At 35.6% G+C, this 11,881-nt stretch overlaps 1 long non-coding RNA gene across 1 annotated transcript in view; it reads right to left on the bottom strand.

Moving 5' to 3' along the window:
• Positions 1-11,004, bottom strand: part of LOC105515249 — a 21,704-nt gene extending 10,700 nt beyond the window's left edge. Inside the window, exon 1 of the long non-coding RNA XR_001002287.1 lies at positions 10,892-11,004. This is a non-coding gene — a long non-coding RNA (uncharacterized LOC105515249). The remainder of the gene's footprint in view (positions 1-10,891) is intronic.
• Positions 11,005-11,881: the final 877 nt, after the last annotated feature.

Genomic DNA, 11,881 nt, shown 5'->3' with positions numbered 1-11,881 from the left:
ACATACATACACACATATACACACACACACATACATATAAACATATATGTACAATTATTTTAGGTTCTGAGAGCTTTCAAAATACTACTCAAAGTTCTTATGAAGTTAATGATAGTTTTATTTCATTTACTGCATTATTCCTCTGCTGTTCACCCTAAAATTAGGTCTGATCATTACCACTCAAGATTATGTTTTATCTTAATTATAATCATTGATTCAATAAAACTCTAAATTGCAATATACATGTCAGGCTATTTCCTACAAAAGTCAGAGAGAATAGTCTCCTCTTTCAATGATACAGCATCTACAGTTTTGAAGAGTCTCAAGTCACAATATGAATCTAGTGAGTTACTTACCTAGAAAATGTGCTTTATCTAACAGCCAGAATCTATATCTCAACATGACATTGTGAAGTGATTCTTAAATCCTCGTGAGTGAAAAAAAAAAGACCCCTAAAAGAAAATGGCAAATATGCATTTTGGTGTCTATGAAGTAAATGTCTTCAAATATATTCCTTCTGAACATCAATCAACATGATGGTTTCAGTTTGTTAGTGGACTGCCTTGTGCATCAGAAACTCAAATATCAGAAGGAGATTTACTTGAAGTAACCAGATTAATGTTATTACGAGTTATTTTAGTTATTCTAGAGCCATGAGAAAAGATTACATTTGTAAGTTTGTTTTTATTCTCTTGTTCTGTTTCTACATCCAAATCCCAGGACATCATCTTCTGTGGGGATACTGTTGCATTTGGATGACTATGTGCAAGTTTTAAATTTTCCTGGACTTTTTCCAGCTCCACCATAATTTCTTTCAGTTCTTGAGCAGCCGATATAAGAGGAAGAACAGGGAAGAATCTTATAAGAAATTTTCATTAAAAAAGCATTGTTAATATTTCATGAATAAAAATTATAGAATTTAGTTTACAAATAGCATTGATCCAATATGTATTTATTAATTTGCTTAAACACTGTTCCATTCTCATTCATTCAGTATTTATTGAATATTTACTACACAATGAACACTTCGTTTAGAATAAAAAAATGCAATGATGCACAAAAGACTCACAGGGTGTCTGATAAAGTTTATATTCCAGTGAAAAAGAATAGAAGCACATGACTGAACACATACGTCAAAAAAATTGAAAGATTGTAATAAATATTAGCAAAGATGTAAATAGAGTGCTGTGCGTATACGTTACTGGGGAGAACTGATTAGGTAAGGCTGCTTAGAGGAGTTTTCTTAGTGGGAACAACTTCTGAAGTGAATCTTGAAGAATGAAAAGCAGTTGACCATGCTGAAAATGAGAAGGTGAGTGTGAGAGAGAACGCTTCAGACAAGAGAACAGAAAGCTAAGAGGCCCTGATGGAAGAAATAGATTGATAATATCTTGGAACTTACCATGAGCTAGTGTGACAAGATCCCAGTGAGTAAAAGAGAGTGACTCAGGCAGTATGACAGGGCCTGGATCAGGCAACTTAGTGCCTTGTAAGAAATAATAAAGAGTTTGGGTTTTATGTGCAGTCCATTGAAAGCCATTGGAGGGGTTTAGCCACAGTTAAAGCAGATCTCTGTGACTGCTGAATGATGAATAAATTGGTTGTGCCCAGACAGGAAAAGGGAGACCATTCAGAAGTGGTTGTACTTTACCAGGCAGCAACTACAGATGTTGGTGACTCAAGTCAGAGTACCGGGTGTAGAGATGGATGGATTTAAGATATATTTTGACCATTAGACTTACACTTTTAAATTCCAAATAAAAGAAGAATAAAGAATGAATGACTCTAAAATATCTGGGCTTAGTAAATACATAATAACCATACTCTAATTTTTAGATGGATAAATTAAATTCTACCTCATAACAATAAAAAAGGTACTCATATTTGAAGGACTAATGATTTTTCTGATTAATCTTCCCACAGTGATATATTATGACATAGTTCCCTACATTTAGAGTTCCTGGAACCATAAAAGGAAAAACATAAGGAAGCAAAGCATATGAGAGTCACACCTACTATTACTATTTACTGGCCATCTGTTGCATTTATAACTTGTCATGCCCCTTCTTCTCAGGATCTTCTGTTAAGTTACTTTATTACATGTGATTTACATGCCCCCCAAAACTGCAAGCTTTTAAAGTGTACAATTCAACTAATTTTAGCAGACCGATACATCCACAAAATCACCACGACAAACAATGTGTGAATTACATTAATTACCCCCAAGTTTCTTGTGCTTCTTTGCACATTAAGATCCCACAAGAAAATGTTGTATGTATATAGTCACATTCATTTATTTTAAATTCAGATAAAAAAATTTTAAATTTACCCAGATATTTATCATTTATAATGATGTTTTCTTTCTTCCTTAATATATGAATTTTTCTCTACTACCTACTTTTTCTTCATCCTCAGAACTTTCAGATTCTCTCCTGGTACATGTACAAGGACAACACATTCTCTTAGTTTTCTGTTATCTGAAAAATATACTATTTTGCATTCACTTATGAGGGATATTTTTGCTGGATATAGAATTCTGGGTAGTCAATTATTTTCTCTTTCAGTACTTAATTTTCCCACCTTTCCAATTTATAAATATTTTTAAAGATTTTCCATAAACTTGAATTGTGTTCCCTTCTGTGTGATGTATTGTTGTTCTCTGTTCCTCTTGCTTTCATGATTTTCTCTTTAGTCTTGGCTTTCAGCCATCTGATGAGGATGAGTTTAGAGTGTGACTTTCTTCACATTTCTTTTGATAGGTGGTGCCAATCTTCTTGAACCTGTGAAATACTGACTTTTACAAAACTTGAGAAGTATATCCATTATTTCTTCAGATTTTTTTCCTACCACTTCTCTGCCTTTTTCTTCTGGGAATCTGATTATAAATATTAGAAATTTTCATATACTCTTACAAGATTTCTGAGGCTCTGTTCTTTCTTTTTAAATTATGTTTTCTCTCTTTAAAAATTGCCTAATTTATATTAATCCATATTAAATTTTACTAACTCTTCTTTATATGAGTTCCATTTTGCTATTAAGCCCATTTTTTAAAAAAATTAGATACTGGGTTTTTTAGTTACACAATTTCTACCTGGTTATTTTTCATATATTCTGTTTCTTGGGTATGATTTTTCTCTTTTACTTTAAGCCCTTAAAAGAAAGAAATCCTTAAGCATAGTTATACCAGCTGTTTAAAAATCCTTGCCTGATAACTTCAACATCCAACTCATCTCAGGATTGGAGTTTTTTGACTGTTTTTCCGCTTAGGACTGACTTTTCTGGTTCTTTACATCATATTCTGTTCATTGTGATTGCTATGTCTTTGATACCTAGAGTTGTTAAATATCTTTGGTGAATTTTGATTTTTTTGTGTGATTTAGTAGGCAATTAATTTGATTAAAGTTAAATTGTAACAAGTTGCAGCTCAAAACTCCATTCACCTCTCTGGCCCTTAACTAAGTTATGTCCTACTCCCCAGAACATGTGAATATGTCAGGTCACATGGCAAAGGGGAACTAAAGTTGCACATAGTATTAAGGTTGCTAATCAGCTGACCTTAAATTAGAGATTAGCCTAGATCGTGTGGGCAGGCCTAAGGTAATCATAAGAAACCTTAAAAATGGAAGAAGCATCAGAAAGGGCGATGTGACAATGGGGCAAGGTCTGAGACATGCTATGCTACTGGCTTCAAAGGTAAAGGGAGAGGGTCACAAACCAGCAAATCTGGGCAGTGTTTGAGGCTGGAAAGGCAAGGTAATGAATTCATCCTGAGAGCCTCCAGAAAAGAATTCCATACTGCCAGACACCTGGATTTTAACCTAGTGAGAGTTATTTTGAATTTGTGACCCACAAAACTCTAAGATGATACTTTTGTGTTGTTTTAAGCCATTAAATTTGTGGTAATTTGTTAGAGCTGCAATAAAAAAATACAGTTTTTCCTCCCCCAAAGTTTGAAAACCAACTCCAGAGAAAAATAACAATGCTGTTTAGTCAAGTGAATGGTTGATTTTGTAATTGTGCAAGAAGTATTTTAAATTGAAATGATAATTAAGGAGTATCATTTCTCATACTGACTTGGGTAAGATTATGGAGACACAGTCAAGCCAAATTCCTCCAGGCCTAACCTTCTCATTCTGCCTTCATGGCTTATGTCTTATAACATGGGGCTGGCTCAGAGCATGAGGTTTCATAAATGAGTCTTGGCTAAGTTATTTGCCTCTTTTTCCAGTAGCCTAAATATCAATGTTGACACCTTAAAAGATACACAATTCTATAAATTACAGACAGCTCCCTGTTTCAGATTCTTTTTAAAAACATAAATAGATGAATGAAACAATTTTTTTTCTGCAAACAAGAAAAAAAGTTGGAATAATGCATTGCATTCATATTAAACATTATTCATCAGCACTGAATGAGAATTGCAGTGGCTGAGAGACAACCAGCATTTATCTATTGCATATGTTCAAGACAATCATCGTTAACATCAATGTGATAGCTCTCACATATGTTGAAACTTTAGACAGTTGCTGCAAAAGTTTTAAAATATTTCCTTTATACCACTGAGAATGAAAATATCAGAAGGAGGAGAAGAGATATATAGATAATTCAGCAATAATAAACTTTAATATGAAAAGAGAGTTGTTTATTTTCTAGTACTGGTTATAATTATCTCTGAGGTTCTATTTAGTATTTTATATATAAGTACCTTTCTAGTAGGTTGGCTGCAGAATAATTACATTTTTTTTTTTTTTTTGAGATGGAGTTTCACTCTTGTTGCCCAGGCTGGAGTGCAATGGCATGATCTCGGCTCACTGCAACCTCCGCCTCCCAGGTTCAAGCAGTTTTCCTGCCTCAGCCTCCCAAGTAGCTGGGATTATAGGCACATGCTGCCACACTCTGCTAATTTTTGTATTTTTAGTAGAGATGGGGCTTTGCCATGTTGGACAGGCTGGTCTCAAACTCCTGACTCCAGGTGATCCACCCACCTCAGCCTCCCAAAGTGCTGGGATTATAGGCATGAGCCACTGCATCCGGCCACGTAATAACGTTTAATGGTAAAAACCGCAATCACTTTTGCACCAACCTAATAGAAGACAGTTTACATTTTAAAATTACCTTCAGTGTGCTTTGCTAGTTTTTGTTCTTCTATACTACTAAGTCATAATAGGCCTCACACATTCTCTTGAGTATCTTTATTTTCCTCTCAGGATCATTCTATAGAGAGAAGAAAGGCTCTAAGCATCCTTGCAACCACATTATCTAACCATAAATCTCCGCTCCTTACAACTGAGGGACATTCTGTAGGATAAAACTTCAACAAGCCCCTTACAGTAGAAAAAGACAGTAACTGTCAAGGACACCTGTTTTTAGCGTGCAGTATCTGTGAACAAGAACAGCTGGTAACTCTGGATCTCACGGGTGCTAAGTCATCTTCCAGCCTGATGTTAATAAATAATCACCTCAAACTAAATGATAACAGTGGTGCTCTATGGGCAGTTCTTGACTTAATAAATAAAAGCTCACAAATCTGTCTTGGAAAGGTTACCTTATGGCTTCAAAAATCTAATCGGAGTAGCTTAAAAACAGAGCTTTAACAGAAGGGAACCTTAAACACAACACCAGGGCCTGTGCAAGATCTCTACAGAGGGATTTCTTTTTTTATATATATATAATTTTTCCTGCTCATTCAAAGCCTATGGGAATTTTTCAAAACATGCTTTATTTAGTATTTCTCCATAATTCCCTGTGAATGAGAATGATAAATTTAGTGATAGAAATGGTTCATATTTGGGGTGACTGGAAAAGGATCAAGTTCTTAAACAATGGCAGTAAGTTCTTTCACATAGATGTATCTTTCACTGACTTCTATGCCGCAGTACCACTGATCTTCACATTTTTCATAACGCAGTATCTGATTTTCACATTTCTACCTATTCGCATTTTTGACTTACTTAAAAACATCAGTGAGAAGCCAGAAATAGAGCCACAAATTTACTAAGAAATAGGCCAACTATTATTATTCTAAGTAATAGTGAGAGAATCAAAATTCACATTTCTGAACTTCACTGGGGGAATGATTAAAACTCACTGTTAATTATTGTGCATGTTTTGCACATTGAAAACTTCAGAGATGAAGTACAAATTAATGTGAACATTTATCTCCCCTGGCTAGAATTCTATTGCTACACAGGCAGGGATTTCACTTGATTGGTTCATTGCTGTATCCCTAGCATTTAGCAGACTACCTGACTCAGAGTACGATCTAATAAATATTAGTTTAGTAACTCGAGAAATTAAGAAGAATCTGAGAGAAACAAATGAAAGTCTATGAAAAAATTCAGTTGCATTTACATTTAATGTAGATATTATCTATTCCTGAAAACCTCATGCCTTGATAAAGTAAAAATATAGTCTTGGAGCCTTGAATGTAGATTTCTGTGAGTATTTAATGTCTTCTTGGATTGCACTACTATTTACAAGGAGAGGGTACCTTTCAAATATATCATCTTGCCTTTCATATCCTCAGCATTTGTCAAGCCTATGTATGTGGGACAGGAATGAAAATGTGGATAAGTATGTTTTTGTGTGTGAATAAACTCATGTATATGCATATGTGTGTTGTGTGCCTAGATATTTTCTCACCTGCAGATCCACAAGATAAGCTCTGAAAGATTTTAGGAGTATGGTCAGATATGCAGGGTTTCATCTACGCTCTTGACCAGGAGGGGGAGCTGTCACCTGCTAACTACAGCATGAGTCTAGGTGCAAACTCATTTTCTGTGAGGATCCATACCTCAATGGTAGCTTTTACCTAAATACAAACTATAGATTTTGTTTTCTTTATTATTATTATTATTATTATTATTTTTGAGATGGAGTTTCGCTTTTGTTGCCCAGGCTGGAGAAAAATGGCGCGATCTCGGCTCACTGCAATTTCCACCTCCCAAGTTCAAGCTATTCTCCTGCCTCAGCCTCGTGAGCAGCTGGGATTACAGGCATCCACCACCACGCCCAGCTAGTTTTTTGTATTTTTAGTAGAGATGTGGTTTCACCATGTTGGCCAAGCTGGTCTTGAACTCCTGACCTCAGGTGATCTGCCCGCCTCAGCCTCCCAAAGCACTGGGATTACAGACATGAGTCACCGCACCTGGCCCCCAAACTATAGATTTTGATTGTCAAATACGTCTATATGTCAATCAAACAAATGAAAACCTAATAAAGTATAACATAAGACCTATTATGATACATATTATAACTTTTTAACAGAAAATTTTTATAATGCTAGATAAGTTGGGTCAATGGTAAATTGTTAACACTTAAGTACTATAGCATTAATAATGGTAGAAAATGTTTATCACCTTTCATCTTCTCTTTTCTCATAAACTCCATTTGCTCGGTTATTTGTGTTTATGTTGCATTTGGTGCATGTCTTGTCATTTGCAAAAAACTAGAGTAAAACAGAAAAAAGTAGAAGATGAAAAGCTCATATGACTATATAAACACACTTTTAAAGATGTAACACAATGTTTTCAGGGTTCACCTCAAAAATGTTCATCTACTACGTATAGGTTCTGTATTAAACATTTATTAGACATTATCTTGCATAATTCTAAAAAAAACTTCACAATTTGTCATGTAAATCCAATTAGCAAATGAGGAAATAACTACTTAGAGAAAATAGGTGACTTTGGCCGGGCGCGGTGGCTCACGCCTGTAATTCTAGCACTTTGGGAGGCCAAGGCAGGGGGATCATGAGGTCAGGAGATCGAGACCATCCTGGCTAACACGGTGAAAAACAGTCTCTATCAAAAATAAAAAAAATTAGCCGTACGTGGTGGCGGGCCCCTGTATTCCCAGCTCCATGGGAGGCTGTGCCAGGAGAATGGCGTGAACCTGGGAGGCGGAGCTTGCAGTAAGCCGAGATCTCCGCAACTGCACTCCAGCTGGGCCACAGAGCGAGACTCCATCTCACACACGCACACACGAGAAAATAGGTGACTTTGCAAGGATCATACTACTAATAAGTGGTTAATTTGACATTTGAACTTTGATCATTTGACTCTAATACCCATATGATTATCTCTTCTAAATTATTATTCTGATCAGCTGCTTACCAAATCTCTAGTACATGCCAAATATGAGGTCATTTCTTTTCCTCATTCCCATGGTGAGCATTTGAGAGCAAAATCTTTCTCGATCTCACAGCAATAACTGTATGCTAAAGGCACTGATGTTACTGAATTAATTTATTATCATTATGTTAGGAAGTCTAAGAAGAGCTTATTGTTCTGCTCTGATCTGGTTTGGCCTGCCTTACAGCAGAATATTCTGGAAACCTGAGGTGGCCAGTGGCTTTGTCACTTCTCTGGAATATTGAGAAACCCACAGAGACTAAGACGTTGCTTCATTAAGAAGCTGACTAGGGAACAATAAACACAACCTGTCCATATATCACCACAGTGGCTTTGTTAATGATATTGATTCTACATTTACTACAATGACTAACACAATTATAATGTGTTATAACACATTGTAACACAATGACTAACACAACTGTCTATAATGCCTCGTGTTTGTATTTCAAGTAATAAGGAAAGAAGTCTTAAATCCAAACCTTTTACTAATCAAGATTGCCATTCACATGTGTTATTGGAAAGCTAAGTTGAATTTTATTTGTCAATATGTTTTCAAAACAGAAGATGAGTTAGTGAATAATTGTTTTTTTTAGACGGAGTCTCGCTCTGTCGCCCAGGCTGGAGTGCAGTGGCGCATCTCTGTCTACTGCAAGCTCCGCTTCCCGGGTTCAGGCCATTCTCCCGCCTCAGCCTCCCGCTAGCTGGGACTACAGGCAGCCGCCACCACACTCGGCTAATTTTTTGTATTTTTTTTAGTAGAAACAGGGTTTCACCATGTTAGCCAGGATGGTCTCGATCTCCTGACCTTGTGATCTGCCTGCCTCGGCCTCCAAAAGTGCTGGGATTACAGGCATGAGTCACTGCACCTGGCCTACTGAATAATTTAATTTAATTCTTGAAAAGTGCACACAAAATACATTTTAATAAGAAAATACATTTTATTAAGAAAATACATTTTAATAAGAAACATGAAGCAGAAGCTTAAGTCTTGTTTAAATGAGATCATTCTTCATAAGTTTACATACATGTATGTATCTTTGTAATAGCCAAAGACTCATTATTTTATAGCAAACTTATCTTAAAAGATTCTATTATCTATATTGACAACTCTCACACTTTGATTTGTTTATAATGGGTGAATTCTCAGTCTAGCTTTAGCATATAATTTCAAAATTAATACTATTTTGTTCAACAAGTCTTGCTTATCCTGATGTATCATTACAAACAGGTTGTATGACCAGTTTCTTAAGGGTAGTTGAATATTATATTAATGTTATTGCTTGTTTAAAATCGCAAAAATACTTAATCTCTACGCCCATCCCCCCCATGGCTGGATTGTTGACTTCTTCTTTGATTGGTGGTTTAATACAGAATGAGAGACTGGGAATTGAAAGAATGAATACCTAACACATTCTGTCCACAATGCTTTGAGTCCCCAGGTGAGGTTTGATTTCGATAGTTCTTAAAATTCCTAAGATCCCACATAGACAGTGTAGCACATGGTCTAATAGTACAGAATCCTGAACCATATGGCTTGGGTTCAAATTCCATTTCCAATGCTTACTAACTGTGGGACCTTGGGCAGGTTGTTTAAAGTCTTTGTATGCTCACCTATGAAATGGGAATAAAAACAGCACCAATTTCATAGGACTGATAAGCATAAGTAAATTAATATGAATAAGACACCTAGAAGTTGGCCAGACAAAATAAGAGCTGTATTTGGTACTTTCTGTTATTATCTAAACAGACTCAAATATTTAGATCTTTGTAAAATCCCGAGCAGCTGATACATTCATTCAGCATTTGTTCTCTGAGCCTGTGTTATAGGACGGGTAGTATTCTAGATTCAAGCACTACACCCATGAAGAGCACTACAATTCCTGCTTCAATTATTTCCTCATATCAATATGCTGGAACTGGAGCCTCCTCAAAATTCTAACTGATCACAGATATTGTCCATTTCAAGATTTTTGCTTTTCAATTTTAGTAACAAATATCTAGTTACAGAAACTCATTTATTTGCACCTCTAAACCCAGTTCTCTTTGTCTCCTTTCATACTGTTTTTCCATCTAGTGCAGTGCCTAACATATACTAAGTATATACTAAAAATATGAGTAAGTAGTCAAAATGGAAAATATTCCAACCCCAGTCATTATTCAATGATTTTCAGATGCACTCTTGCCTGTCAATTCTAAAATTAAAAAATTCTAAACAGGTAACATTAATTTAGGATATATTCAAAATCTCTTGTGTAATGAATATATTCTTCACTTTTGGGGACAGTTATAGGTTGAAAAAAAGTTGTCCATCTTTTATCCAAGTGTCACTGAACTGGTATTACAGGAATGTTAGGAATATCAGGAATCTGGGCTGCATCCCTCAAAACAACACTATGATATGTCTTTGTTACTGAGCTTTGTTTTCCGTATTTACCAAATGCTCGCAAGGGCATACTCTTGTTTACAGTATTTTCATAGATTTCTGGGATGAATGTTATATTCTTTCTAAGATAGATGTCACTTAATTCCGTAGGTAAATGTTCAAAAATTGCCTATGTTCGTAAAAGATATGAATGCATTTTTGTGCATTTTTTTCTACACAAATTAGAAAAAAAAGACAAAATTAAAATCAAAAATTGCCTATATTCCTAAAAGATATGAATGCCTTTTTGTGCATTTTTTCCCTACACAAATCAGAAAAAATTTAAACAAAATACATTTGCTGGACCTGTTTCTTTCATGGGGAGCATATTTACCTTGGTGATGTAAGATGTAACTGAAGTATATGGATCAGAGGGCTGCTTTGCTGGGAACACTTTCGGCTCGCTGGCCTCTGGTCATCTTCATTATTACTCCCAAGTTGTTTTCACTGGCCATTGTTGACGTAAAGGCAGAATAAAATAAATATAAGAATAGTTTTATATTTCTTGGTTCTCTGAGAAGCATGTTTTGTGAAGAGAAATATGTATATTATATATATATATAATGTTACATATACAGTGTGTTATAGATAAAATGAACATGAACATAACTAAATTACATTAACATTTTCTATTTTAGCTTTTTTGCTTCATCTTCATCAGGATTTCTATCAGCTATTGCTCAAATAAATAATACCTACATTTGATAAAGGATGTGTTCAGGAATGAGATTGCTCTACAGTAGTCCCCCCTCACCTGTAGTTTTGCTTTCACGGTTTCAGTTACCTGTAATCAACTGTGGTCTGAAAATATTAAATGGAAAAATCTGGAAGTAAACATTTCCTGATTTAAGTTGCATGCTGTTCTGAGTAGCGTGATGAAATCCTCAGCTGTGCTGCACCCTCTGTCCTGCCTGTTCCCTTGTCCAGAGTATCCACACCGTAGAGCTGCAGGCACTCCCAGCCGTTAGTTCTTGACTTAAGGAAAGGAAAACTGTAGGCTGAGGTTGCTAAGATCTACAGTAAGAATGAATCTTCTATCCTGGAAATCTCGAAATAGGAAAAAAGAAATTTGTACTAGTTTTGTTGTCACACCTCAAACTGCAAAAGTTGCAGCCACAGTTTGTGATAAGTACTTAGTTGAGATAGAAAAGGCATTTAATTTGTAGGTGGAAGACATGCATAGAAACGTGTCCTACTGATGGCAATAGAGTTTAGTTCTATCCTCGGATTCAGATATCCATGGGCATCTTGAAACATATCCCTTACCAATAAAGAGGAGCTATTGTATATTCCTTCCATGCAATCTTTCTTGTCAGGTTTTTTT

Source organism: Colobus angolensis, unplaced genomic scaffold (genome assembly GCF_000951035.1).
Source record: "Colobus angolensis palliatus isolate OR3802 unplaced genomic scaffold, Cang.pa_1.0 Scaffold257, whole genome shotgun sequence".
NCBI lineage: Eukaryota > Metazoa > Chordata > Mammalia > Primates > Cercopithecidae > Colobus > Colobus angolensis.
This window is presented reverse-complemented; position numbering and strand designations above follow the sequence as displayed.